The sequence below is a fragment of the Triturus cristatus genome, chromosome 4_2 (assembly GCF_964204655.1).
Source record: "Triturus cristatus chromosome 4_2, aTriCri1.1, whole genome shotgun sequence".
In the NCBI taxonomy this organism is placed as follows: Eukaryota; Metazoa; Chordata; class Amphibia; order Caudata; family Salamandridae; genus Triturus; species Triturus cristatus.
Genome location: NC_140586.1, coordinates 106972987 through 106999670, shown reverse-complemented (window position 1 = coordinate 106999670; position 26684 = coordinate 106972987).

Here is a 26684-nt window from a genome sequence, read left to right as displayed (position 1 = left end):
TTTATCAGGCTGATCACTAATTGCCCTGGCGATGGCCAGTGGTTGCTGTGTCCCATCTTATAAGATCTGGCAAAATGATAGTGTCAGGTAAACAGTGATACATGACACTTTGCCTCTCCCCACCCCCCTAAGAGCTGCAAAGCAAGAAGGAGTGGAAACACAAATTAAAAAGTCTGCTAAAGCAGGACACCAATGAAGCAGTTGAGCAGAAACCAGTCTGTTAGAATGGAAAGTCCCCTGGCCATGTTTCTCTGCCGTGATTGCCCGACTGCATGTTTATCTGGTATAATACCTTTGATTGTGGCCCTGGGACCACCCTAATACAGCTTGCATAGCGGCCTAGGTGGATACCTCACTATATGAGTGCACCATGTGCACTTTCATAATGGGCAGAGGATTGCCATCACTGCCCTAGAAATAGCACATAAAGCTATGTGGGAGATTGATAGTGTGGCTAGACCATGAGTCAGTAAGAATGTGGCCTACTGGCCTCCATGTGTATAGTTCCATTGGTATATGAAATCTCACAATCTTGCACTCCTATTTTGCATGCATGCTCTGTAAATGTGAGTGTGTAGTGTGGGTGTAGCCACAGTACAGTGGGAGGACTGTGTATACAAGCCTGTTGAATCCATTTAAGATGGTCCTAGCCTGTCAAGACACCAGATGGAGGATGAGGGCAGCTTCCCCAGACAGTGTGAGGATTTTCCCTGTATTCATGTGGGAGGAAGAATCAGATCCAGACACTAAAGTGAGGAAGATGGTGACAGGGCTACCTTTATAAATTACATGGAGACATTAATTTGTAAGGCACTGATAATTTATTCTTCGAGAGCAAACTCATTTGGTGGATGGCAGGGATGAAGAATCGTATTGCAATGTATTTTGTTCTAGGTGAGGAAGTTTCCAGGTCTGGCATGCACTTTTGTCTTTCCCTGTTTACTCCTTCACAGATACCGATGACAGCCAGGTGCTTAAACCTCACACTTGATTATAATTGGGCTGTGAGTGGTCTAGTTTGAAGAGTGCCCTGGTGCTACCTGTCATGAAAAGCATCAATTTACATAAAAGCTGTGTCTAGAGAGCAGTCTGAGAAGGACTCTAGAAAGAGAACCATCCCAAACCTGTTTTGTACCATGAGACAGTGGATCCTCAGTCCGCTGTCTAGAAAGTCAGTTAAATTGGAATATAATACTCTAAACTTTGTTCCTGTTCCTAGTTCCTCATGAAGAAGGAAGTAAGTGCTCCTCACAGTACCCAGGGACAGCTGTGTAGCCAGAGCTTGTGTCAGCCTGACAGCCAAGGGCTGGAGTCTGCCTGACAGCCAAGGGCTGGTGTCTGCCTGACAGCCAAGTACTGATGTCTGATTGACAGCCAGAAGGTGATGGGACATCACCTGAAGTCTGAACTTTCTACTGGGAGATCTGAGGGTCTGCTTAAGCCTGCTGAGAAATGGAAGGAGCCTGCCTGGCTCTACAGCAGTGGAGACTGATAAGGATAGAAGCCAAGTATGTTCCTAGTCAAAGGGACAAATGAGGATGGAAAATGAAGCCAGGGTGACTTATGATGAAGAGGATCTCTGAACAGGAACTGCTACAACTGTCTTGAGGTTTGTCTAACCCCATCAGGGTTAAGCTACTGTGAGGTGTTTCTAGCCTGATCATGGGTCACTGTGCCATTATGTTCTCCTGGCTCAATTGGGGCTATACCTGCATTGAGGTTCACCTGGCCTGATCAGAACTATAACTGCTGGAAGGTTCACCTGGCTAGATCAGTCCTACTGCTGCATTGGGCTACAAATGCTATGCAGTTTGCCTGGCCCAAGTGGGGTTGCAACTGGCATTTATTTATTTAGTTATTCAATTTATAGGGCGCAACAGCTACCCAAAAAGGGTTTCCCGGCGCCTGGACAGAACTGGATGCAGCCCACAGTACAGGAAAAGGATTATTGATTAAATAACCAAGTTTTTAAGGAACGACGAAACTGGGTGCAGATGGATTCCTTGCGAATAGTAAGAGGGAGGGAGTTCCAAAGAGTAGGAACGAGAAACGAAAAAGATTTGCCACCCATTCTGGTAAGTTTTAACCTAGGAACTGAAAATCTTTCAAGAGTGGCAGAACGAAGATGGCGAGTAGGTACATAGGAGCAGACAAGAGTGTGCAAATATTCAGGTGCTGAGCCCCACTTAATCTTGAACATGTAACTCAGTGCTTTAAATTTTATCTGTTTTTCAACTCTGAGCCAGTGTAGATCTCGAAGGTAGCCTGAGATAGGAGAATACCTGGGGACTCTACAAAGGAGTCTAGCTGCTGCGTTCTGCAGCAATTGCAATCTACCCATATCAGCCTAGTTGGGCATGTGTGGTAAATATTTCATTACCGGTACTATTTTTTATGCGGTAAAGTCTAGTAAGAATAACTCAGTAAATATAAGAGGCAGAATCCGTGGTATTAGAGGTTCTAAAAGGCTTTATTCCTCTATAAAGGAATTACAGTTCGAACTGTAGGCTTCAAATTCCATCACCACGAAGGTTCAGGAAGGGAAGGCAATACATTATTGACAAGTAATGATATTTATATGAAAAGTATTACATTAAGACAGATGCAAGAGGCGTAACAGCTGATAATACAGATAATGATACACATACGTAATGAAAAAAGGCGTAAACATAGGCGTAACTAAAAACGTCATTAAACATGATGTCACAAGTGGGTGGATCCATAAGAGAATCCTGCAATGTCAGCAGAAAATACTTGGCAGAGATGCACGCGCAGCCGCATGACGTGTGATTGACGTGCAACTAGAGGGTGAAGGAGACTTGACATTTAGCTCTACATGTGGAGACAGAAGTCTGAGGGGTCATGTCAACCTAATCCCAAATCATATCTAATATCTTATGTTTAAAGAACTGTTTTATCCAAAAGGAAAGGTCTCTCGGACGGAATCTATTCTATACTGACTGTTAGTGTGTGTACAAGCGTCTAAATGTCTACATGAGATGCGAGGGGGCAGGAATCTTCCATGGTAACAGGGGCTATGAATTACTTGCATGAGGACAGTGAGGCCTGGCCCTTTGCACGGTAGCTGGAAGAATGTTTACCTAAACTACTAGACAGGAATGCATCGGATGAGGAGCGGAGCAGATAATCTTGAAGGTGAAATACAGTTTTTGGCAGGCAACAGGCTGGATCAGGCACCGTTAGCCGCGCAGGGAGTAGGACAAAGTTCATGGATACAGATGCAGGCTCAGACTGGAGCTTTCAGAGGCAGAAGGCAGGAAAAGGCTTGATGGCAGAATTCAGGGCCTACTCACCTGAATCTGTAAAATGTGGAAAGTGAACCACATAAAGTCGGTGGCCTTTCATACTTAGGAATGGAATATCTGACCCATTCATGGCGGATCTGAAAGAGGACATGTTGACGGTGGACGCACATGTATTTGCGTCTTCATAACTGGAACTGGAGGGAACATACATGTACTTGTAACATGCACATGGAGCCGTTGGGGTCTACGATAGGGGACATAACTGATCACAAAATTCATATTTCCTCATTCCCTCCTTGTCCCCTACGGACCCTCAGGAGATATCGATCTTCATCAATCCATCGATCTGGTCATATAGCATCATTTGTTCTTCTTTCTTCTTCCGGGATCTTGAACGAAAACTTGGATGCGGGATACACGATGTGGCACACAGACCACAAATCGCTGGCCCACATTGTAGACATAAGCAGCAACTGAATAGTATGAGAAAGCCAATACCTAGGAAGGATAGGATCCTCCATCCCCAGGCTGACAACACGCTTCAGAACCAACCAGACCAAGTCCAGGTGCCTGGACTCTGGTGTATCTGGCTTATAATCTTATGAAGGCGAGTTATGGCTTTATATACTGACGGCGAGTTTTCTGGTATGAAAACACAGCAACTTGATCCGATGACCCTACAAGCTCCGCCCCTATCGGCCAGGATGACGTCAAGGACAAGACGATTTTGAAGCACAACAATCCGCATCGTAGACTGCTCTTCTGTTAAATTTCCTAAGGCGGAAGTAGTCTCGTTCACTACTGCTTCAAGGGTTCTAGTTAATCTACGTATCAGCTTACTATTAGTGACTGTACCTATATAGGGAAAGAAACCTTTATTGAAATCTGTGTATTGTTCCCATGCCGTTTCAGTGTAATCGACAATCGGGAGATCTCTCTGCTGTCTATTGTGTACTAAATGGGTATTTCTGTGATAATCAGGAGGGGCTAGGAAAACAGGTGGCAGAAGGAATGCTATGTAACAGGTACCATCCCAATCTAGAGGTAGACGTATATATGCGGTCTGGCCACATATGAAGTAGGAATGACGGGAAGCTCTAAATGTAGACTTGCCTTGATCACTGAATTTTATTACAATGGTGCATTTACTATGGCCCATGTGTATGGAACCATTCTTTCTTACACATAATTCCCCTTTAACTGGGAATACTGACATAGCGGGCAAGATTGGCGTAGCTTCGGATTCAACATTCAGAATCAGGAGGTTAAGTGTAAAATTACCTAATCCATATACTTCATTTTCTAGATCAGTTCTTGAATCTAGGGAATTAATCAAACTAAACCATGCTCCACAGGAGCCATTGTGTGTGAACGGATACGGAAAGAGGGGCAAAACTCCCTTATAGTTCTGATAGGGAGGGAGTCGGCCACATATCCAACAATTGGTAGCATTGCTGGTCTGATGGGAATGATGTAACATACTAATGAAAGTGTTGTTGCGCAGCGCAAATCTATAAGACAACTCATGCGGAGGTAATTCGCTAAAAGAATGTTCAGCAGTAACATTGTAAGCACGTTTGGAAATAGGGTAATACATATGAAGCAATACACTAGTTATGATGATCAGAAGACTTAGAAAAAACAAAATTAATAATGTTACTGTGCAATGACTACGAAGTGATTTACAATACGCATGCTTTTTAAGCTGCATCTGTCGATTTCTCTCTCTATTTCGGTCTAGAGGATACATGTCAGAGACAAATTCAACCGATTCACCTTGGAGAGGACTTAAACAATCAAATTGTCTGACTTGCTAGACCTTAGTTTCAGTTTATAGAGTTCATTTTTTTGTCTGTTCAACCAAGGGGAGCTTTGAGTCTGTCTGTGAGGGAATGCAGGGCTGAGTGTTCACATCGGACGGTAGTCCATAAAATTTCTTGATATGACTCGAGTGCAACCACCCTTTACGTCCCTCAACCTTCACGGCTGTCCTTGTTGTCAGCAAGACGAGTTTGGGCGATTTCCACCTGGGCTCCAACTGGGTCTTCCGGTCGAAGTTCCTCACAAGAACCAGATCACCTGGAACCACGTCATGGGGCTTCACCTCAGTGTTATCGGGAAAAGCTGCAGCTACCTGTGAACGACAAGATTGTAGTGCAGACATCAAGGAAGCCAGGTAGTCTGTCAGCATATTACAGTCAACATCAGTGATTTTGCGAGGTATAGGCGTCCCCCACATATTTGGTGGTCTACCGAAGATCACCTCGTACGGGGATAGCCCTGTTCGAGAATGTGCTACCATTCTCATATAAAAGAGCGCAACTGGTAAGGCTACTATCCAATCGACACCTTTTTCTCTACATCTTTTGGACAATCTGATTTTCAGAGTTTGATTATGACGTTCCACAAGACCTGCTGCCTCGGGATGTCGAACACAGTGGAATTTCCATTGGTAACCTAACAGAAGTGAAACGTGTTTCATTGGTTCGGATGAGAATGGCTGGCCGTTATCTGAGTATACAACACGTGGTAAACCGAATCGTGGGAAGAATTCTCGAACTAGCTGTTTGGCAGTAGTCGGGGCAGTGTAATCTGAAACCGGGTAGGCTTCTGTCCAACGGGAAAGAGCACAGACAACTACGAGAACATATTTGAATCCTCGACATCGTTCCATCTGGATATAATCCATCTGGAGGACTTCAAAAGCATGATCGGGAGGTTGAAATCCACCCTGCTCTACGGGGATGCTTTTACCTGGATTAAACTGACAACATATCATACAGGTACGTACTTTCTGTTTGGCTGCTGCTCGCAAGTGTTTGTTGAACCAAATGTGTTGAATACTGTCTAGCATAGCTTTTTCTCCTAGGTGCGCTGGACTATGTATTGTGTTAATGATGACTTGAACCATGGAGTCGGGAAGAAACCATATAGATTTTTCCTTCGTCATCCATCCTTGATCCGTTTGGATCCCTCCTAATTCAGTCCATTTCTTTATTTCTTCTGGTGTAGCATGTGTCTGTATGTCAATTACATCAAGGGCGGGATCCTTAACTGTCATGCAATGTGTTGGTGTCGGAACTATTGTCTTTGTCGTGTCAGTTGTATGGGTCTGATTCTGAGCAGTCTGTTTAGCTGTTCTGTCAGCTAGGTCATTACCCTGAGAAATGATATCGGTAACTTTTGTATGGGCTTTGCATTTCATAATCGATATTGCAATAGGTAGATGAATCGCGTCTAATAGGGCTTGAATGAGGGGTCCGTGTTGGATGTGGGCACCGTGAGAAGTTAAATAACCTCTCTCTCGCCACAGTACGCCGAAGTCATGGACGACTCCGAATGCATAACGTGAATCTGTGTATATGTTGACTTTCTTATTTTTGGCTTGAATACAGGCTTGTGTCAGAGCGATGAGCTCTGCTGCTTGAGCTGACAAAGTGTTAATACAATTTGTTTCAATGACTTCAGTGTCTGTTGTGACTGCGTAAGCGGCCACTAACTCTCCTGTACTTGTTCTCATACATGAACCATCTACATACAATGTCAGGTCTGGATCTGATAAAGGGATGTCTGTCAAGTCTTGTCTGGGTTTCGTCGTGATAGTAATGACTTCAATACAATCATGTGCTAATGGATCTGTTCCATTTACGGGCAAAAGTGTGGCAGGATTTAACGTATTACAACGTCTGATTTCTATATGTGGCTGAAACAATGTTAATTCATAACCGGTGAGTCTTGCTATAGTCAAGTGTTGTGTTTGTGTGCGGTTCAAGAGAACCTCTACTGCGTGTGGTACTTGTACTGTCAATTGATGTCCTAACACTATGGCATCGCTTTGTCTGATTGCTAAAGCTGTTGCTGCCACTGATTTCAGGCACGCAGGAAGAGCCTGAGCTACTGGATCTAATGTACTAGAGAAATAAGCACATGGTTTGTGTGATCCTGCTTGTTCCTGAGTGAGTACTGACAAGGTAGTACCTTCGCGTTCTGTAACAAAGAGTGTAAAAGGCTTACTGTAACATGGTGTTGCTAAAACAGGTGCTTGGCATAAAGCTTTCTTTAAGCTTTCAAAGGCATGTGTATGTTCTTGAGTCCAAGGGAGGACAGTCGATGTGGCTGCCTCCTGTGTTGTCAACTGGATGAGTGGTTTTGCTAGAAATGCATATTGAGGGATCCACTGCCTACAGTATGAAGCGAGACCTATAAAAGCCCGCATCTCCTTTTGTGTCTTTGGTGGTGACATGTTAGCAATTAACTGGATGTGGTCGGGTGTAAGCTGTCTTCCCTCCTTGGACAGCGAGTGCCCAAGGTAAACAACTTGCTGGACACAGAATTGCAGCTTAGAAGGGGACACCTTGTGCCCCTTGTCGGCCAGAAATCTTAAAACCGTCAGTGACGCTTTTTCACATTCAAGTTCGCTTCGGGCGGTGATCAGCAGATCATCGACATATTGAAGCAAGGCAGTGTTAACTGGCATGTGGATACTGTCAAGTTCTCGTTTCAGTGCTTGGCTATAGATGCTGGGGCTTTCTGTAAATCCTTGAGGTGCGCGTGTGAATTTAAAACTTCGTCCATTCAAACTGAATCCGAACAAATATTGACTTTCCGGATCTATTGGGACGCTAAAGAAAGCATTCTTGAGATCAATTACAGTTAAGAACGTTGCTTCTGAGTCAATAGCTGTGAGTAATGAAGAGATATCTGGGACCACAGGGTATTGTGGTACAATACATTTATTTAATTCGCGCAGATCAATAACCAATCGATATACTGGTGATGCTTTTGGATCCGTTCTCTTAAGAATCGGAATTATCGGGGAATTACATACATTGGAGTCGGTTTCTACAACCACTCCTTGTGCAATGAGCTCGTCAATGATTTGCAGTAAAGCCACAACAGCATCTGGTGGTAACTTGTATTGTCGCATTCGTGGTAGTACCACTCCTGTTTTTAGAGTGACTCGATATGGTGTAATGTTCATGCAACCAACATCAGTCGGGCCTTGTGCCCATAGATGTGTAGGTAAATTCTGCAGCCGGTGATCCATGTCTCTGGACACGTAGTGACCTTTGAAATCACATAAAAATAATCGTACTCCTTCCGGAGAACAACATATTATAGCTCCTAGAGCTTTCAATGTTTTTATACCTAACAAGTTTTCTGGACATGATTTAGTAAGCAATAAATCTGTGGTTCGTGTCAATGGACCAACCGTAAGTGGAAGGGGTTGCGTTACTTCATTAATGATAGGCTTTCCTGAGAATCCAAGGGAAATATTCTGTGAGCCTGAGAGGGGTGCCCCCGGAACTTCACTGCGTCGTATAGTTGTTCTGCTTGCCCCTGTATCAAGTAAAAACTTTCTGTCTTCCCCTAATAGTTCACTATGTACATAAGGTCCCTCTTGATCTACAGGAACCTCGATAAGGGGTAAGCCAACTTCCCTCTCTAGGCTATTTCATGTGTATCGCTGATAATCGGGATAGTCATTTTGTGCATACTGGTACATCTGTTGTGTTGTTGCTTGTAGCACCATCTGAGGTGCTGGGCAAGAAAGGATTTGTTGGATGTAAGATAGAAATTGTAGATGCGGGAAAAACGGTAGAAACGGACGGACCTGTGGGAATGGGCGTAGGAGTTTGTTGTTGCGGGGATACAGACGGATGATCTTGGCGTTGAGCACCATCGGTGGGCTGTGCGTGTGGCGGAGCATTAGCATATTCAGGAGCTACATCATCTAAATAGGAAGAAAAATATCTTTTGCTGTTTTGGGATGTACTTTTATCGGGAGCAATGGGGGTGTCAAGTTTTTCGGTATTTCCGGGGTGGCCTGAGGTAACCCTTCGGCCAAAAGAGGATACATACCATTCATAAGAGTGTTTCGTTGTCTGTCTACTTGTTCTGCTTTTACTCGGGTACCTTCCTCAATTAATAAATTTTCTCGGGTTTTATTCGAATTCTCCCTACCTTTCTCTTCTTGTCTGAGCGCTTTTTCTGTACGTCTATATGATTCTTTACGCCATAATTCAATGGCATCTTTCTGTGACTGTCTGGCTTTCTTTTTCCATAATTCTTCTTCTACTCTCATGATGCAATCTGCATCCCAGGTCCCCGCTGCGGGCCACCTCTGACTTTCTGGCAACTCTTTGGTGTAGTCCACCCATAAATCAATAAATAACACGGCATCTAGGCCATGCTTATGATACATAAAGTATCCTGGAGTGTCCCTAGGTGGAATGGGAAGAGCTTCTTCAAATACCCCTTTTCTGGTTTTGATCTGTCTTAGTTTTGAAAAGAGCGGCATTTTTAGACCTTATTATTTGAACACACTTAATACAATAAATACAATAATGAACAATCATTCACACCACAATATGTAGAACGTATTAAAACATTTAACATTTAATGAACGATGATAATTAATAGAAAACTAGTTACTGACATAATACTGACACTAAATAATACTGAATTATATGCAAGACATACTAGATATACTGCTAAACAGTACAGATACACTGCTAAAACAGATTTGTGTACCCAAACCCGTCTTGACCGGCACAACCTATGTGCACGTTTAAATGCCTCCCCGGCAATGGTACTCACCGGGTAGCGCGGAACGGAAGGCCTCGGAACTGAACTGAAACTGGACCGGACTGGACTGGACTCGACTGGACTCGGAACTTCGGAACCTGGTGGGCCTCTGTATACCTCGGATCTTGCTCTCTCAGCTAGGCTCTGGTCGGGATACTTCGCACTTCTCACCGCCTCGTCTGGGTGTTGATCGCAGCCTCAGTCGCCCCCGCTTGGCCGGAGGGAGATACAGGAAATCCTGCAGGTACGTGTTTTTGTCCGTTCAGCTGTGGCAGGAGACCGGGCCTGCAACGCACCTCCGGCGCGTGAGATGAGAAAGTGTCCCTATTCGGGCGCCAATTTATGTGGTAAATATTTCATTACCGGTACTATTTTTTATGCGGTAAAGTCTAGTAAGAATAACTCAGTAAATATAAGAGGCAGAATCCGTGGTATTAGAGGTTCTAAAAGGCTTTATTCCTCTATAAAGGAATTACAGTTCGAACTGTAGGCTTCAAATTCCATCACCACGAAGGTTCAGGAAGGGAAGGCAATACATTATTGACAAGTAATGATATTTATATGAAAAGTATTACATTAAGACAGATGCAAGAGGCGTAACAGCTGATAATACAGATAATGATACACATACGTAATGAAAAAAGGCGTAAACATAGGCGTAACTAAAAACGTCATTAAACATGATGTCACAAGTGGGTGGATCCATAAGAGAATCCTGCAATGTCAGCAGAAAATACTTGGCAGAGATGCACGCGCAGCCGCATGACGTGTGATTGACGTGCAACTAGAGGGTGAAGGAGACTTGACATTTAGCTCTACATGTGGAGACAGAAGTCTGAGGGGTCATGTCAACCTAATCCCAAATCATATCTAATATCTTATGTTTAAAGAACTGTATTATCCAAAAGGAAAGGTCTCTTGGAAGGAATCTATTCTATACTGACTGTTAGTGTGTGTACAAGCGTCTAAATGTCTACATGAGATGCGAGGGGGCAGGAATCTTCCATGGTAACAGGGGCTATGAATTACTTGCATGAGGACAGTGAGGCCTGGCCCTTTGCACGGTAGCTGGAAGAATGTTTACCTAAACTACTAGACAGGAATGCATCGGATGAGGAGCGGAGCAGATAATCTTGAAGGTGAAATACAGTTTTTGGCAGGCAACAGGCTGGATCAGGCACCGTTAGCCGCGCAGGGAGTAGGACAAAGTTCATGGATACAGATGCAGGCTCGGACTGGAGCTTTCAGAGGCAGAAGGCAGGAAAAGGCTTGATGGCAGAATTCAGGGCCTTCTCACCTGAATCTGTAAAATGTGGAAAGTGAACCACATAAAGTCGGTGGCCTTTCATACTTAGGAATGGAATATCTGACCCATTCATGGCGGATCTGAAAGAGGACATGTTGACGGTGGACGCACATGTATTTGCGTCTTCATAACTGGAACTGGAGGGAACATACATGTACTTGTAACATGCACATGGAGCCGTTGGGGTCTACGATAGGGGACATAACTGATCACAAAATTCATATTTCCTCACATGCATCAGCTTCATCAGCTAAACAGACTTGAACTGCTGGGTTGGTGCCAGCAGGCATACCCAGATCACCGTGCGACACTGGATTAGTCCATGCAGTCACATTACTAGACAGACGTGAGCCTGCACAAACTCCAAGTGGCTGCAACTGAATGCTGCAGGCTTCCGCCTGACATAGAATCATGTTGCCAAGTCTGCACAAGTCAAGTGTGAGAGACTAAGAACTACATTTCCACCTGCTACCCCACCAGGGTAGGAACTCAAGCCAACCAGTGCTCTGATATTGCCTTTAACTTAAGGGGCAACATTACGCTGTGCCTGATCCTTCTTCATGCTTCTGATATAATTTCTGGGGAACAAGTTTGTCTCAGGTCAATAGGGGGTGTATGGAGATAGCAGTGGGGGGACTAGGGGAAGTGATGTGCCACTAGCAGGTCACGGTTAGGACAACTACCATGTGTGCTGAGCCGAATTGTGTAGTTTAAAACACTGATATATGATTAAAGTACTTTCTTTTCTGATGAGACAAGCACAGGGCTGGACTTTGAAATGTTTCTGTCTGTTGATTGATTTTTGAGTTCTGAGCTTTTGTGCCCCAACACTGCCTCCCTGAGACGCTTGCGACTGCTCACTCTCGATACCCTGGGATCCAAGTCTAGAAAGGGTTGTACAGGCAGGGAATCAAGGGCCCTAGGACACTAGTGACAATGCCTTCAATCAGCATGGGCGGGGTCCAGTAATCCCTTTCTACCTTATAGCCCTCTAAACGGGGTTTGACACAGCCAGTGTCCCCTGCTGAACTACATCAACTGAGTGTTCCCCAGCTTTAGCATCCAGAAAACAATATTAAGAAACAGTCACCTTTAGAAATCGTCTACAGAGTCACGTTACAGAAAGGAGTACTTACCTGCCAAACAGAAATCATCCATAAATGTGAGCAAACACCACTTGTTCTCTAAGAAACATCCAAACTGTGTTATTGGTACTAGGATATTATATACATGCCTGCAGAATAGAGAGGGGTCAGAATGTATTAACTGGCAGGACCAAATTATGCACCAGGGTTGACGAAAATATGCAGCAAGAAAGGCCAGATTTTGCAGCATAATGGGACGCATTTGTGATAGTATTACTTCATTATTGTAATGGGCTGTACTCAAATTCCTCAGGGTCAGTTCAATGCTCAATAGGTCCACCTCTTGATAGCCTTAATTCTGCTTGCTGTGATACCCCAGAATTTTAAGGTGATCAAGTGAGGAAAGGAAAGGAAGGGAACAACAGGGAACATGTTTTTTTAATCTTCAGATTATGTAGCAGATGATGGATTATGTGGCAAGTGAGGTAAACCATAATTATGCGAAAGACGACGTGGCGGCAGAATCACATAATTCCTATTGCCCTACATATGAGGGAGTAGGGAGTTACAGACTAAAGTCTAATCAATGAGTAAAAGAGAGTATGAATTGAAACCAGAAAGAGGTATATTAGAAAGAAACAGAAGAGACACCAGTCCGACATAAATGATAGGGGAATTCAAGTAGAGCTCAGAAGAGCAATTCAGGGCAATTACAGACAGAACAAACCCAATTTCTGGATCTCTAACAACTCCAACAAAAGTGAGGAGGATGAATAGAAAAATAAAGCTTATTTATTTACATCATGGGAAGAGGGCAGTGGAAAAGCCCGGAAAGTTGTGCCTAACAGCTCCCGCGCACTGCAGCGGAAACAGAATGAAATGAACGATTTCAAAAAGGACCTGAATGATTTTACCCTTAGAAGTACATAGAGTCTGAAACGAGAAGAAAGCAATGTCAGACCAACCAAATCAGTGGCATTGTGTCTATATAGGCGCAGGTCGAAAACATTCCGAAAAAATCAGTGATTAAAGAATATATAAAGGAACAAGTGCACGTGATATTTCGGTAATACCTCTGGGCACAAATTCGAGGAACCCACCTCAGTTTCCAAAATTAATCTAAGAATGCTAATGATGCCTGTTTTGTGAAATTTCCACTCGCAAAATAAAGTCCATGGTGTACTGCTGTTGGTGATTTTGCTAAGTGATCACCCATGAGTGTGGTGTTACAGACTCAGCAGAGCTTATTTGTGAAAGGAAGACAGCCGGTGATCGATGTCCTTTTCAGAAGCCAGCGGCAGGTGCAATTAATGTGGCCGCGCCAGATATCAAGGTTGGTAGGCTTGTTTTTTTTATATAAATCTTTTTATTACGAGAAAAGCAATATGACATGAGCATTACATTGTAACCTCTGTAGCATCACAGCACAATCAATTATCCATAGTTGTACAGTAAACATTGAAATACTTCCCATGCAACCGCCTCAACTCACTGGCAAGACATCAGAGCCCGTGGTTAGTGAGTAATCCCATACGTACGAAGGACATTCGGTTCTAGAGGAGCAGTCATAGTACATCTACCATCTCGTAAATCGTTCTACCTCCTCCAGATTTTGGCCCATTTCTTGGGACAACCACTTCCTTCATATACGGCCCTCTCCGCCAATATGCACCACTCCATGTCTTTTTGTCCAGGCACCCAAACAGGGCACTGGGGTAGCCCTCCTCTTACACGCAATGTTACGCTTCACCACTATCATCCCCACAGTCATAAAGATTGGGTCCATGCAGGTGAGATCCGTGGGCTCCCATAAATTAAATAGACACCATTTCGCAGTAGCTTTCTCATCACCCCTGTACACCCAATTCAAGCATGAAATCACAGACTTCCAATAATTTTGAATGGCAGGGCACTCCCAGGTCATATCGAAAAATGTTCCATCTTGGTTGCAACCACGGTGACATAATGAGGTAGATGCCCTGCCCATCCGCGCCAAAGTGGTACACGCATAATAGCTCCGATGAAGGATTTTCAGCTGTAGGAGTTGAAATCTGGCTCTAATGGCCACCTCTTGCAGGGACTCCAATGCCTCCAACCAATCCTCATCATTTATACCCTCTAGGTCTCTGTCCCACTGTTTTCGTAACCTGACCAAGGTATTGGGCTGATTATTGAGCAATTTTCGGTACTGGAGTGATATGGCTTTCGTTGACGATAACAAAAGTAAAAGGAACAATGATCACAGCAGAATCAGACCGCCAACGAATCACAAGAAACAGCTCACATTTTAAAGGTCTAAAAGAAGAAAAGGACGAAGAGCAAGTGACAGGCATCGAAGAGACCACAAACCGGGAGTGCCACGGAACAGGTGCAGCAGAAGGCACCAGGCCAAAGGAAGGCCAAGGACTTGTGACGAGGCCGAGAAGAGACATCATGAGACCAAAGAGACCAATAGAAGAAATGTGAGCTGCTGCTCTGGGTAGCATCTCACTTGTCACATCCATCCATACCACCCTATCTTGCTACGGACTATACCTCACCAACTGTCCCATTTCTGATTACTAACTAGTGTTACTGTCGTCACGTCTTTGTGACAAAGGGGGGAGATGTAGTGTCCTGAGGAGTTGACACTAGGACCTGGGAGAGCGCAATGCCCAGGGCAGGTCACCGGACACCAGTTCCGGTCAGGGGGAGGCCAAGGGGCAGTACACAGGAAGGGATGACCAGGAGCAGACGCGCGGCATGCTAGCTGCCTAATGTACAGACAATAAAGAATACTTGCACCTACTGCGTGGTGGTGGTCATTGCAGGGCAAGCGGCGCAACAGCATATATTCATCAAGGAGACAATGCACCAGCGGGGATGCTTTGGGGAGCTCCATCGGCACCACCGCCTGAAGTACATGGCAGATCTGTGTGTATCTATACATCTCTATGGATGCCATTTGGTATTCTTATTGTAGTTCCACAAATTCCCCCTGCTTACACAAATCTCCCACCCTGGAGAAACCAGTGAGGTCCCATTTATCAAAACCCTGTGGTTTACCCAGCATCCCTACCATAGCATTATCCCAAAAGGAGGGAGGCTGAGGTTAGCTTGCCTATACAGAAAAGGGCCTGAAGCACCAAGTTCCATAGGCTAGTAGTATTGTTGTATATTAAGGAGGATGATGGCATCATCGTACCATCCCCTTGTCAATTTTTGAAAGGCGATGCGAGCAGGACCCCCGTACCAGAGGAGTGCATGGATTTCCTGTTGATGGCCTGAAAGTAGGAGGGGGAACCAAGTAAGGTGTCTTACATAGTGAGTAGAGTAAGCAGGGAAATGCCATCAATTTAAAAAGAGTGCCCCCGAGAGGGACAAAGGCAGGGTCCTCCAGTGCTGTATGTCACTTCAGATATGTGACAGAGGTGGGTCACGGTTTCTTGTGAAGAAAAACTCTGGGTCTGCAGAAATATAAATCCCTAAATATCGGAAGCCCTCCACAGCGACCTTAGCCGGACAGTCTCGAGCCAATCATGGAGTATCCCCATGTAGGAGATATATGAAGGATTTGTCCTAATTGCTGATGTACTCCCAGTAGCGGCAAATTAATGTGAGAATATGCATTACTCTGTTTAGGGTGGATACTAGGTCAGAGAGATATAACAGAATGTCATCCGCATATAAGCCATATTGGCAAAGGGCCTGGCAGCTCCTCCTACAATAAGGTTGTAAAAAACATGAAAAACAGAAACTGACGAAACCAAAAGGCTAGCAGCTAACCACACACCAATTGGCTTTGACAATGCTTGTTACACTTGCTTGTCAGCCGTCCATGTCATCTTATGAACTTGCCACAGACCCATCTGTCTGGTTTTCATATGTCTGTTAAAACGTTTTCACCATTAAAGTACTTCTATATTTGTGTTTCTGTTTGACTGACTTTTGTCAGTTGTTGTTAGGTTTATTTTCTGAAGGTCACATATTGTTATTCTGTCGTGATGAACATTAAAAAGTGGTCTTTTGCTGGAGATGGGGAGGCCAAAAAACCTACACTGTCAGGAAGGAGCGACTGCTATATCATAGCAATATGCCCATTTCAGGACAAACAGCAAAAGCTCTCTTTTTCTCCAAGTTAGCCACCTACTTTTTGCTATCAAAATTCCAAGATGGCTGCCAGTTTTGCGCATCCGAGTTAAACGGGATTAGAGTTAGTAGTTAAGTTTTGCTATACTTCTGGCCTTGCCAAGGTGGCAAGGACAGCTACTAGACAAGATTTAATCACATTCTTAGGCAGAAGTCCACTAATCATCAGCTCTGAAGTTAAGACAAGGCCAGCCTTCATTTTCAACTCATTAATCCTCGGCTCGGTGCGCGGGGGCGAAAATTGATTGCTTTTATAAAAGGCTTCTTTGAGAGGGCTTATTGGCGGTGTGAACCAGCAGTGTGAGCAGGGAGAAATAATTGGCCAATAAACACTGTTTTAAGGGTGTTTTATGTTTCTGTACTGCCAGGGGACGTGGGCACCAGCTCGAAAGTCTCAGACTGTCACGAAGTATAGTTGCCGAGTGCAATCCATACATGTTAACAGCCATCGCAATTACTAGGGCTTCAGAAGGGATATTAATAATGTTGCCCAGCCAGTGATTTCCTGATCAATTCTACCTTTTTTGTGAAACTTTTAAAGTGAAGTAAGGTGCCCAATACAGTTGTTTCTCTTAACAGTTCTGTCGTGGGAGGCAATGTCGGATTTCTGTCAAACGTGAGAGAGGAGCATGGGAGAACCCGCATAAGGATGCTCTCATCCGCTTAGTTTAAATTCTGCACACAAAAAAAAAATAACAGAATCATTCTCATCCGCTGAGAGAGCGCACGTCAATTTATCAAAATGCCAGGGGTAGTAGAAGTAACATCGCACAACCTTTGACATCAATGACATCAAAGGAAGTGGCATCGTTTGACCTTCAACCCTGAATCTCAGAAATTGATGACCTTGAGAATGATAATTGAGAAGGCAAGCTCAATTCTAGCAATGAAAGTATTGCTAAATCACAGAGAGGTGGTAAAAAAGATTTAGAAAAACAATTGGGGTCAGATCCACCTGTATTAAATCATATTTGCCATATACTGAAAATGAACTATGTTAGTGTCTATTGACTTAATCTAGTCTTTACCCATTGTTAATAAGTTTTTATTTGTAACGAACTGTCGCACCTGCAAAGCAAAGAGGTGAAGGTTGTGTTTAAACACACCCTTTACTTCTATTGAAAATAAGGAAAGTTGGTAACAAGTTAAAAAAAGTATATATTAAAAATGAATTTAATTTAATGGTATAGTCTAAAAGGGCAAGTTTATTTATTTTATTGAAGTGAAAGTGTAAAGTCTTTGTAGGAGCTGCAGAAAGTAAATAATGCTCATCAGGAGACTGGTTAACTTCAATTCTAGGCTCTGCTATTCCACCTATGAGGCTAAAGAACCAGTGAGGTGTCAGGGTACCACAGGGCAATCCCGGGGAGCAGCTGCTATATCTGTAGATCCCTAAATGATGCCCCTGGGTAAGAACCTATGCGGGTTAAGGTGCCACCTGGAGGGATGATAGAATCGGTAGAGGCTTTAAAAAACATATCAGAAAAAAACAACTTCGGTAGTTACAGTGGTGTGAATTTATGAATACATCAATGATACTGAGGTGCTTGAAAGCCCTTGAGGAGGTTCCACTCTGCATTTACCTGGCTGAAGTGCCGCAGGAAGTTTGCACTTTATTTATAAGTAAGATAACAGGTTCTGCAACTAAAGCTAATATAACTTGCTTTAAAAAGCAAAAAGCGGCCATGCTGTACTTCTGGTGCAAAAGCCATGCAACACGACAACTTAAAAGATTAATTTTATTCAAATTCAAGGGAAGTGAGTAGCTGATCGTGCGTGTAGGAGCAAGAGACTTCTTGCTGCATGTTTGCACATTGCATTAGGAAAGGTGGGCAGCAGAGCAGCATGAATGTGTGTACAGGTATTTGTGGAGAGCAGACCTGGCTAGAGAACGAGGGATTGCTGAACAACCACGCGAGCCCAGTGATACGATTCTTAACCCCTTCAGTGCCACACCCTTTCCCCCTCCTGTGCCGGGCGTTACATTAGGGGGCGGGGTTCATGACGAGATAGTCTCGTCATGGGCACAGCGCAACCGTGCTCCATGACGAGACTATCTCGTCATGGGCACAGAAGAGGTTAAGACACTTTCTAAATTGCAGGAGGATTGGGGCAGCTCTGATGTTGATTCGAATATGATTTTCCACATCAAAGATGCATAGATGGGGAAAGTCTGTCTTCTGATTTTGCCATGCAAGCAGTTTTGCAATGTCCTGCCTTCTTGTGTGGTGCTGCTTTTCTAAGGTAGTCAGTGGCCCACGGTTATGCACTGGATCGATTTCTGCTGGCCTTGACCTTGATGCAGTATGTCTTGCAGGCGATGCACACTTAGAGAAGGAGCTAAAATAGTCCTCTGCATATTGGCATATAGGAAGCTATATTGCTAGGCAAAGCCAAATCTGAAACACCTTACTTCATGCAAAGACATCCGTTTTCGATTTGTTATTTATCATTTATTAGTGCGCATTATTTTTGCATGAAACACCTCTATGTAATCTTGCAAAACCTGCAGGTCATACACTCAATTACAAATGAAGCTACCATAACCATTCATCCTTCCAAACCTATAGTAAAAAGAGGATTGTTATGTTTTTTTTAAATAACAAGAGCATCTGTTACTATGCTTGTAATCCCCCCAGTGGGTCACTTGCTCACTTTTCCACTGGATTCAAGCTAGCCTGGCTGATAAGGGGTGTTGCTCCAAAACCGGTCTCAGGATGCTTGTTTCCGATCCAGGGAAGACCTGGCTTGGCAGTTCAGTCTGGACTGTTCCCATGAGGCACAGGGTCAAGACCGATTTGCATATGGCTGGGAATGAACTAGGGTGCCGAAGTGAGCTAAAGAATGATGATGGGTTCAACCCAGATCTGTGACTGGGGATAAGTGTCTGAAAAGTTTCAGCGCTCCATCCATCATCTCCTTGTGTTTGATTTGTTTACCCCAAGTTGGCAGGATATGCCCAGACGTGGGTCTCTTGCTCACTTTGCCACTGGATTCAAGGTAGCCCGGCTGATGAGGGGCATTACCCCGAAACTTGTCCAGGATGCTTGTTTCCGGTCAAGGGAAGACCCGGCTTGGCAGTTCGGGCTGGATGTTTCCCATGAGGCACAGTGTCAAGACTAATTTGCATACGGCTGGGTCTGAACTGGGGTGGCGAAGTTAGTTAAAGAACGATGATGGATTCAACCCAGATCTGTGACTGGGTATAAGTGTATGAAAAGTTCAGCGCTCCGTCCATCATTTCCTTGTGTTTGCTTTGTTCGCCCTAAGTTGGCATGGTATGCCCAGATGTGGATCCCTTATTCACTTTGCCACTGGATTCAATCTAGTCTGGCTGATGAGTGGCGGCACCCCGAAACCGGTCCCAGGCTGCTTGATTCCAGTCCAAGGAAGACCTGGCTTGGCAGTTTGGGCTGGATTGTTCCCATGAGGCACAGGGTCAAGACTCATTTGCATATGGCTGGGTGTGAACTAGGGTGGTGAAGTGAGTTAGAGAACAACAATGGATTCAACCCAGATCTGTAACTGGGGGTGAGTGTCTAAAATGTTTCAGTGCTCCGTCCATCATCTCCTTGTGTTTGCTTTGTTCACTCTAAGTTGGCAGGGTATGCCCAGACGTGGGTCCCTTGCTCACTTTGCCACTTGATTCAAGCTAGCCTGGCTGATGAGGGGTGTTACCCTGACACTGGTCCCAGGATGCTTGTTTCCGATCCTGGAAAGATCTAGATTGGCAGTCCGGCTGGGCTGTTCCCATGAGTGACAGAATGACATTTTAGGATTGTTTATGTGCAGGAAGGGACAACTTCCTACACATAAATAATCCTACCCTGCAAGCAGACACCCTTGCACCATGATGCAAGGGTGCCTGCGTTGGCGCTAAGTTGCTAAACTTAGCACCATCGCAGGGGGAAATTCAAGCCTGCACCACATTCTTGTAAATATGGTGCATCCTTGCGTTTCAGAAGTGGCGAACAGAGGTGTTAAGCCATGAAGGCTAGCACCTCTCTCCGCCACTTCACTCTACATATGGCCCTTAGTTTCTTATGACAAAGAAGAATGACACCATTCTTCCTGGTAGAAGAAGGAGACATAAAAACAGAACCCAACCATCCAAGTTTAAGCTTTAGAGCTTCAGATTCAGTAAGGTGACTCTCTTGGAGAAGTGTACAGTAAGGACAATATTCAGCCTGATGTGACAACATTCTCTGCCTTTTTATAGTATTATTAAACCCTTTAATGTTTCCTGAAATGTATGTATGTATGTATGTGTGTTCTTATATAGCGCTCGACTTACCCTTGGGCATCTCGGCGCATGCATTGGGAACCTGTCCTGGCTTTTTCCCTGTGAGATAACCCGTACTGGGCATCCCCAAGGTGAAAGACAGGCATCTCGCTGCGGGGGGGGGGGGGGCCGTAGTGGAGATTAAGCAAGCTATTGCCCAGAGTTGCAGAGTGTGAACCCATGATTCGAGTAGGCACCGAAGTGAGAATTATCAAGTCCGTGGACACTTGGGCTCAGACCCTGCCGCGTCGGGAATTGAACCCTGGTCCCGGGTCTGACCTCTGCTTCAGGGTATGCCTTCGCTAACCAGTGAGGCACACTTCTCCACAATGCTATGAATGGTAAAGCAAGAAATTATATATATAAAATAAAGGTCTTCTGAGATGACGCATTTTATAATCATAAGGAAAAGAAGGAAAAAGAAAGGAGAAATAAAGAAATCTAGGTCAAATGAAAGGAGTAAGAAAAAGGGATAGAAAAAATCAGGAAAAAAGACACATTACATGTCAAACAATTACGATTGCAGGAACATACCTGATGAGGATGAACACAAGAAAGGGGTCGATGACAGTACAGGGTGAAGACGACAGCAAGGGAGTGAAAAACGCATCGACAGACGAGTGAAACAAAACAAGACAAGGATACAATAAACAGCAAGGAACCTGCAACTTAAGAAGAGTTTAGTCAATAAAAAAAAAACAACAACCAAGGTACGGGCAAAAAAAGTACTTAAGACTGGAATTAAATAAAACAAACAAAATCTAAGCAAGATTTGAAAGACACTGTGGAATGCAGTCATTTTATTGAAGCACCGGAAGTCTCCATGGAGCTGGAGGAATGAAGGCTGAGGAACTCTCGAAGATCCACAGTAGACGTGAAGGAGGACATTTTATTCTGAAAGGTTACTTAAACGAGACAGGGATGAAACAGGCGAAAGTGGCAAGCAATCTCGAAATGGCGTGCCACTGGATATGTTGGATCTTTTTTCGAGATTGCCTGCATTTGCTTTAAAATTCACTTTTTCGCAGGATGAATCGTGCTACCCATATATCGCTTTGGGCACGGACTCTCCAAACAGTACACCGTGAATTCCGAATTGCAATTGAGTATTCGGTTGATTTTGTCTCCTGGGTTTAGGTCCACTTTTGGAAGCACTTTAGCTATTAACTTTCTGGCTGTACTTGCAAGCCTTGCACTTCATACAAGGATAAAACCCTGTGATGTTGTCTGTTCTTTGGATGGGTGTGAAGTAGTGACTAAAAACAAGATGGTCATATATGTATATCAAATTTAAAAGTGGGCCTGGGTGGAATTCCAATTAAGCTCGAGTAATCAGAGTAATTTTAGAAATTCCATGTTACTCTTTCATGCAGAACTAGCCATTATAACACAATTACTCCTGCTGACATAATTAAGAGTGATTTGGGGGGGGAAAAATCCTACAGTGCGAGCACATTTAGCAAGCAGGAGCGACCGGTTGTGTTAGCTATTTATGTTCTTCTTCTTTTAGCGCTATTTCTTAGCGCAAAATGCATGCTTGCATCCCTTTTCTAAGCGAGGGGGCATTTTGTGCTAAGAAATGAGCATTAAATGAGAGAAATAAATTGGGAGAAAATCCTGCCCCAAGACCACATTTAATAAGAGCAAGCATCTGTTCACTCTCGCTATTTGTGTTCTGTTGTAGTTAGCACTATTTATTAGTGCAAAAATGTGATTCTCACTGACATTTTTGAGTCGAGAGTGGGCATTTTGTGCTAAGAAAATAGTGCTAAATGCCAGGAGTAATTTGATGGAAAATCAGACCACACAAGCCCAATTAGAGAGCGAGAGCGACTCCCTGCTAATCATCTTCTTTTGCATTTCGCACTATTTCTTAGGGCAAAATGCATTCTTTTGTCCATTTTGGACATTAGTGGTCATCTTGGTTCTAAGAAATAGCACTAAATGCAGGATTACTCATAGTTATGAGACATCTTGCAGAATTCTTAGGTAATTCCACGTGATTACGCAACACTGAAATTTGCGTGTTACTTCCATCCCTATTTAAAATATATTGCATGAATTATGAAACTTCTTTACACTTAAATATAGAAATAACAATTTACTTTAAAAAAAATCTCATAAAGCAACAGCCATAATTAATATATATGAACAAAACCACCCACCCAATACTCCATTAAACCCCATAAAAAACAAAATGTCAATATATTAAATAAAATTAATGAAACAGTTAAAGACATCATTAATAAATAAAATATATACGATAGTTAGCACATCAAATATTAATTATAGAACGCTCATTCTTTTTAAAAATAAAAAAAAACACTACTCACACAATCTCCTGACAAACACAGCCAATCAAAATTCAATACTTTCCATTACTGCCACCTAAAGCCCTGATTTTAAGTTGCATGGTGTAGGGGCAGGAATTCCCATGCCCAGAATCACTGATTCCAGACTTTAATTGCACCGCTTCACCATGAAATCACAAGACTGTATCCCAGGAATTGAGAGTAACATGAGGACCTGTATTTACTGGCTATTTTCTGCAAGCAGATTCTGTATTTCAAGTTCCTTTGCCATCTGCTCTGACCAAAGTGGGGGTGGGGTTGGAGAGGGTCTCAGGAGGAAGATGCAGATGATGTGCTGCTAGGGGGCCTCTTCAAGATGGGAAATAGCTTTTACAACACACAATTTACCATGCAAAGCCTATGCCACACAAGCTTTGCAGGTAAGTATGTGTACCTTTACCAGTCGTTCCTCTAACACACAGGTAAGTATTTTTTTAAATAACATAGGGGCATATTATCAAGTCAGGCGATAAAATTATCTCCGCTTTAGCGGCAGAAAACTGCCGCTAAAACGGCGATAATGGGCTTGATAATATGCTCTAAGGAATTCCAATTGAAGCCCATGTTAGATGTCCTTTACATCTAACATGGGCTTCAATTGGAATTCCATAGGGCATATTATCAAGCCCATTATCGCCGTTTTAGCGGCAGTTGTCTGCCGCTAAAACGGCGATAATTTTATCGCCTGGCTTGATAATATGCCCCATAGTCATTATGGTAATCGAAAAAGACTTAGGTGCTGGAAGTGGTAAAGGGAGGTAAGGGTACTTTTAGGGTTTTGGTGTTGGTAGCAGTAAAGGGAAGTAAGGATAATTATAAGGTAGAGGTATGAGCAGTGGAAGAGGGAGGTAAGGTTAGTTGTAGAAATTAAGGGTGGCCAGTGATAAAGGGCGGTAAGGGTAGTTTTGGGGTTTGCGAGTGAGTAGTGATAAAGGTAGGTCAGGGTAATTGTAGGGTTTAGAAATGGATAGTGGTAAAGGGAGGTAAGTGTAAATTTATGGTTTGGGGTAGGCAGTGGCAAAGGGAGGCAAGGTTAAATTTATGGTTTGGGGTGGGCAGGGCTAATCGAAAGTTGGGGTAATTTTCGGGGTTTATGGAGGTGTAGTGGTGTAGGGTGAATAGTAAATTAACAACAGGAGGGAGGGGGGTGGGAGCTTTCCCTGTTCCTTAACCCTATAGTATCATTAAAATGACACAAAAACCTTGAAACAATCCATGTAATATGTGTTGTTATCAAGTAAATCACTTAGATTATAGAAACTCAGGAGATTAAAGGTGCAAACCAATAAACCCTGCGATGCCGGCGAATTCACCATGAAAGCGGGCAGTAAAGGGTGAAATGAAACAAGCGCAGAATACCACGAGGTGTGACTGAATGAAGCTGTCTTTTGATATCTTCAGCTCGCGTCGTGAATGCTCCCCAAGGCAGGGTATCTCATGGCGACGAGAGTGCGAATGTGTACCTAATAGAATGTTTTCTCAGGCAGATCATTTGTAACACATTGTGGAAATTAGCCTCTGTCAAAAGATGAGCATTTTCCAAGTTCTGTAATAGAGTGTTTTTATTAAATGTTATTTCTTTAAACTGTCCATAGCGACAGGATGCTGCAGGGCGTCGAGGAGTGAACATTTGACACACTTCCGTGGAACTATCGGGATGATGACAGCAACAGCATGTGATAGAAGTGTGGGAGACATGGGGCTGTACAATGATGGGCGGCCATGACTAGGCAATCGCCTTATTTTTACGCTTGTGCAATGTGTAAAGTACTGTACAACTCGATGTGAGCGGGGTTTGTCTCTATTTTCTGAAATGCGCAGTCTAAAAAATGTACTAACTCGAAGAAATACTTAGAACCGAGGGGCATATCAACAAGGGCTTTATCTCTGCCAAAAAAGGAGAGATAAAACTAGCGCCCTATCAACAACAGGGTGCTAACATGCAAATTTGTATGTTAGCACCCTTTTACTCTACGCTTCCCCTTGCATCTCTAATGAGATGCAAAGGGGGCGTTCCAGAGTAAAATAATAGGAGAAATGTCGCTAAGCGACATTTCTCCTATTATCAAGAATGTCGCTAACCCTGTTAGAGACAAAAAAAGCAGCGCTAATTGCGGTTAACGCTGCTTTTTTACGTCTGGTATTTTTCTGACTTAGCCATGATATCCTATGGAAGGAGGATATCATGGCTAAGTTTGCCTGTCCCTATCAACAAGGTAACGTGAGATTATCGCTGGGTTTCCAGCGATAATCTCACGTTAGCCTGTTAGCGTGAGGATTTTTATTGCTATTGAGATAAGCGTTGCTAATAGCACGCTATCTCAGCGATAAAAATTCACGCTAGCCGGCGATAATTACCCTAGCGCTAAGTGCGCTTAGAGATAATTATCGCCGGTTGTTGTTGATATGCCGCCTACTTACGAGTTTGGCGGAGCAGGAGCGAGACCAGCCCACCCCCACACCACCAAACCCCGTGGTTGAACCGCTCGCCAGATTAGGAGTCTGTCTGGCGGGCGGTATTCTGGCGTTCCCATGGTGGGGCCTATGAAATAGGCGTCAAAATCAGTTCTGCTACAGTCCATGTGGTGCAGGTACTGAGGTTAATGCACACAGGGGGGCACAATATGTGCCCCCCTGCATGCACCCCATGGCGCAAAGGCACAACGGGGCCCTGTAGGGCCCCTTTATTTCCTCACAACCACACTATTCATGGCGGTCGCACCGCCATGAAAAGTGTGGCAGTGAGGAAACTTGAGATATGCTTGGCGGGGCTGCTGCAGCCCCACCAAGCATAATGAGCCTCAAGACCACGCCACTGCTAGGGATTTCTGATCCCTTGCAGTTGCGATGGTTGAGGGTGGCCTGGCCACCCTGGTCCTAATAGGGTGATCGGAAGACCGCCTCCGTCGTGCTTCCGTGAGTCTGGCAGTCCATGGACCACAAGACTCGTAATGAGGCTCTAAGTAAATAAATTCACTTTTACACACTGCAGAAACATTAACTAAAGCTCGACTCAGCGCTGAGCCACCCAGCCCATCATGATATGACTGACCCCTGGAATGAATTCACAAAACATTTGGCTCACATAAAAAAAGACTTGCACATGCAAATTGAGGGTAAACTTGGGAAGAACTATGGGGCATGTTTGCAAGGGCTGGCGATATAATTATCGCCGCTTTAGCGTCCGTTTTTGGGCGAAAAGCGGCGATAATTATATCGCAATATCATTAAGGACACGCTAGTGCGTGTTTCCTTAATGTAGAGCCCGTTTTTTCACAGCCTTGCCTCGCATCGCTAATGAGATGCAAAAGAGGCGTGGCTGTGAAAACAACACATGTTAATATCGTGAAGGCAGCTTCGCGATATTAACAAGGAGGTGCAGCGATAAAAAAAATCGCGCTACCTCAGCCTTAACTCAGGAATTTAACACCTGTTAAATTCCTGACTAAGGCATACTTTTAATGGGATATGGATTATGCTGATAGGACCACAGGGTCCTATCAGCAATGTTATCGCTGTTTTCGATGGAACATCACTGGAAAACCAGCGATGTTCCATTGAAAACACCGCTATAGCTGAAATATTATCGCCATAGCGCTATGCGTTCTAAATATAGCGTTATCATGGCGATAATATTCAGCGATAGCTGGCGATAATTTTTCTATCGCTATGAACGGC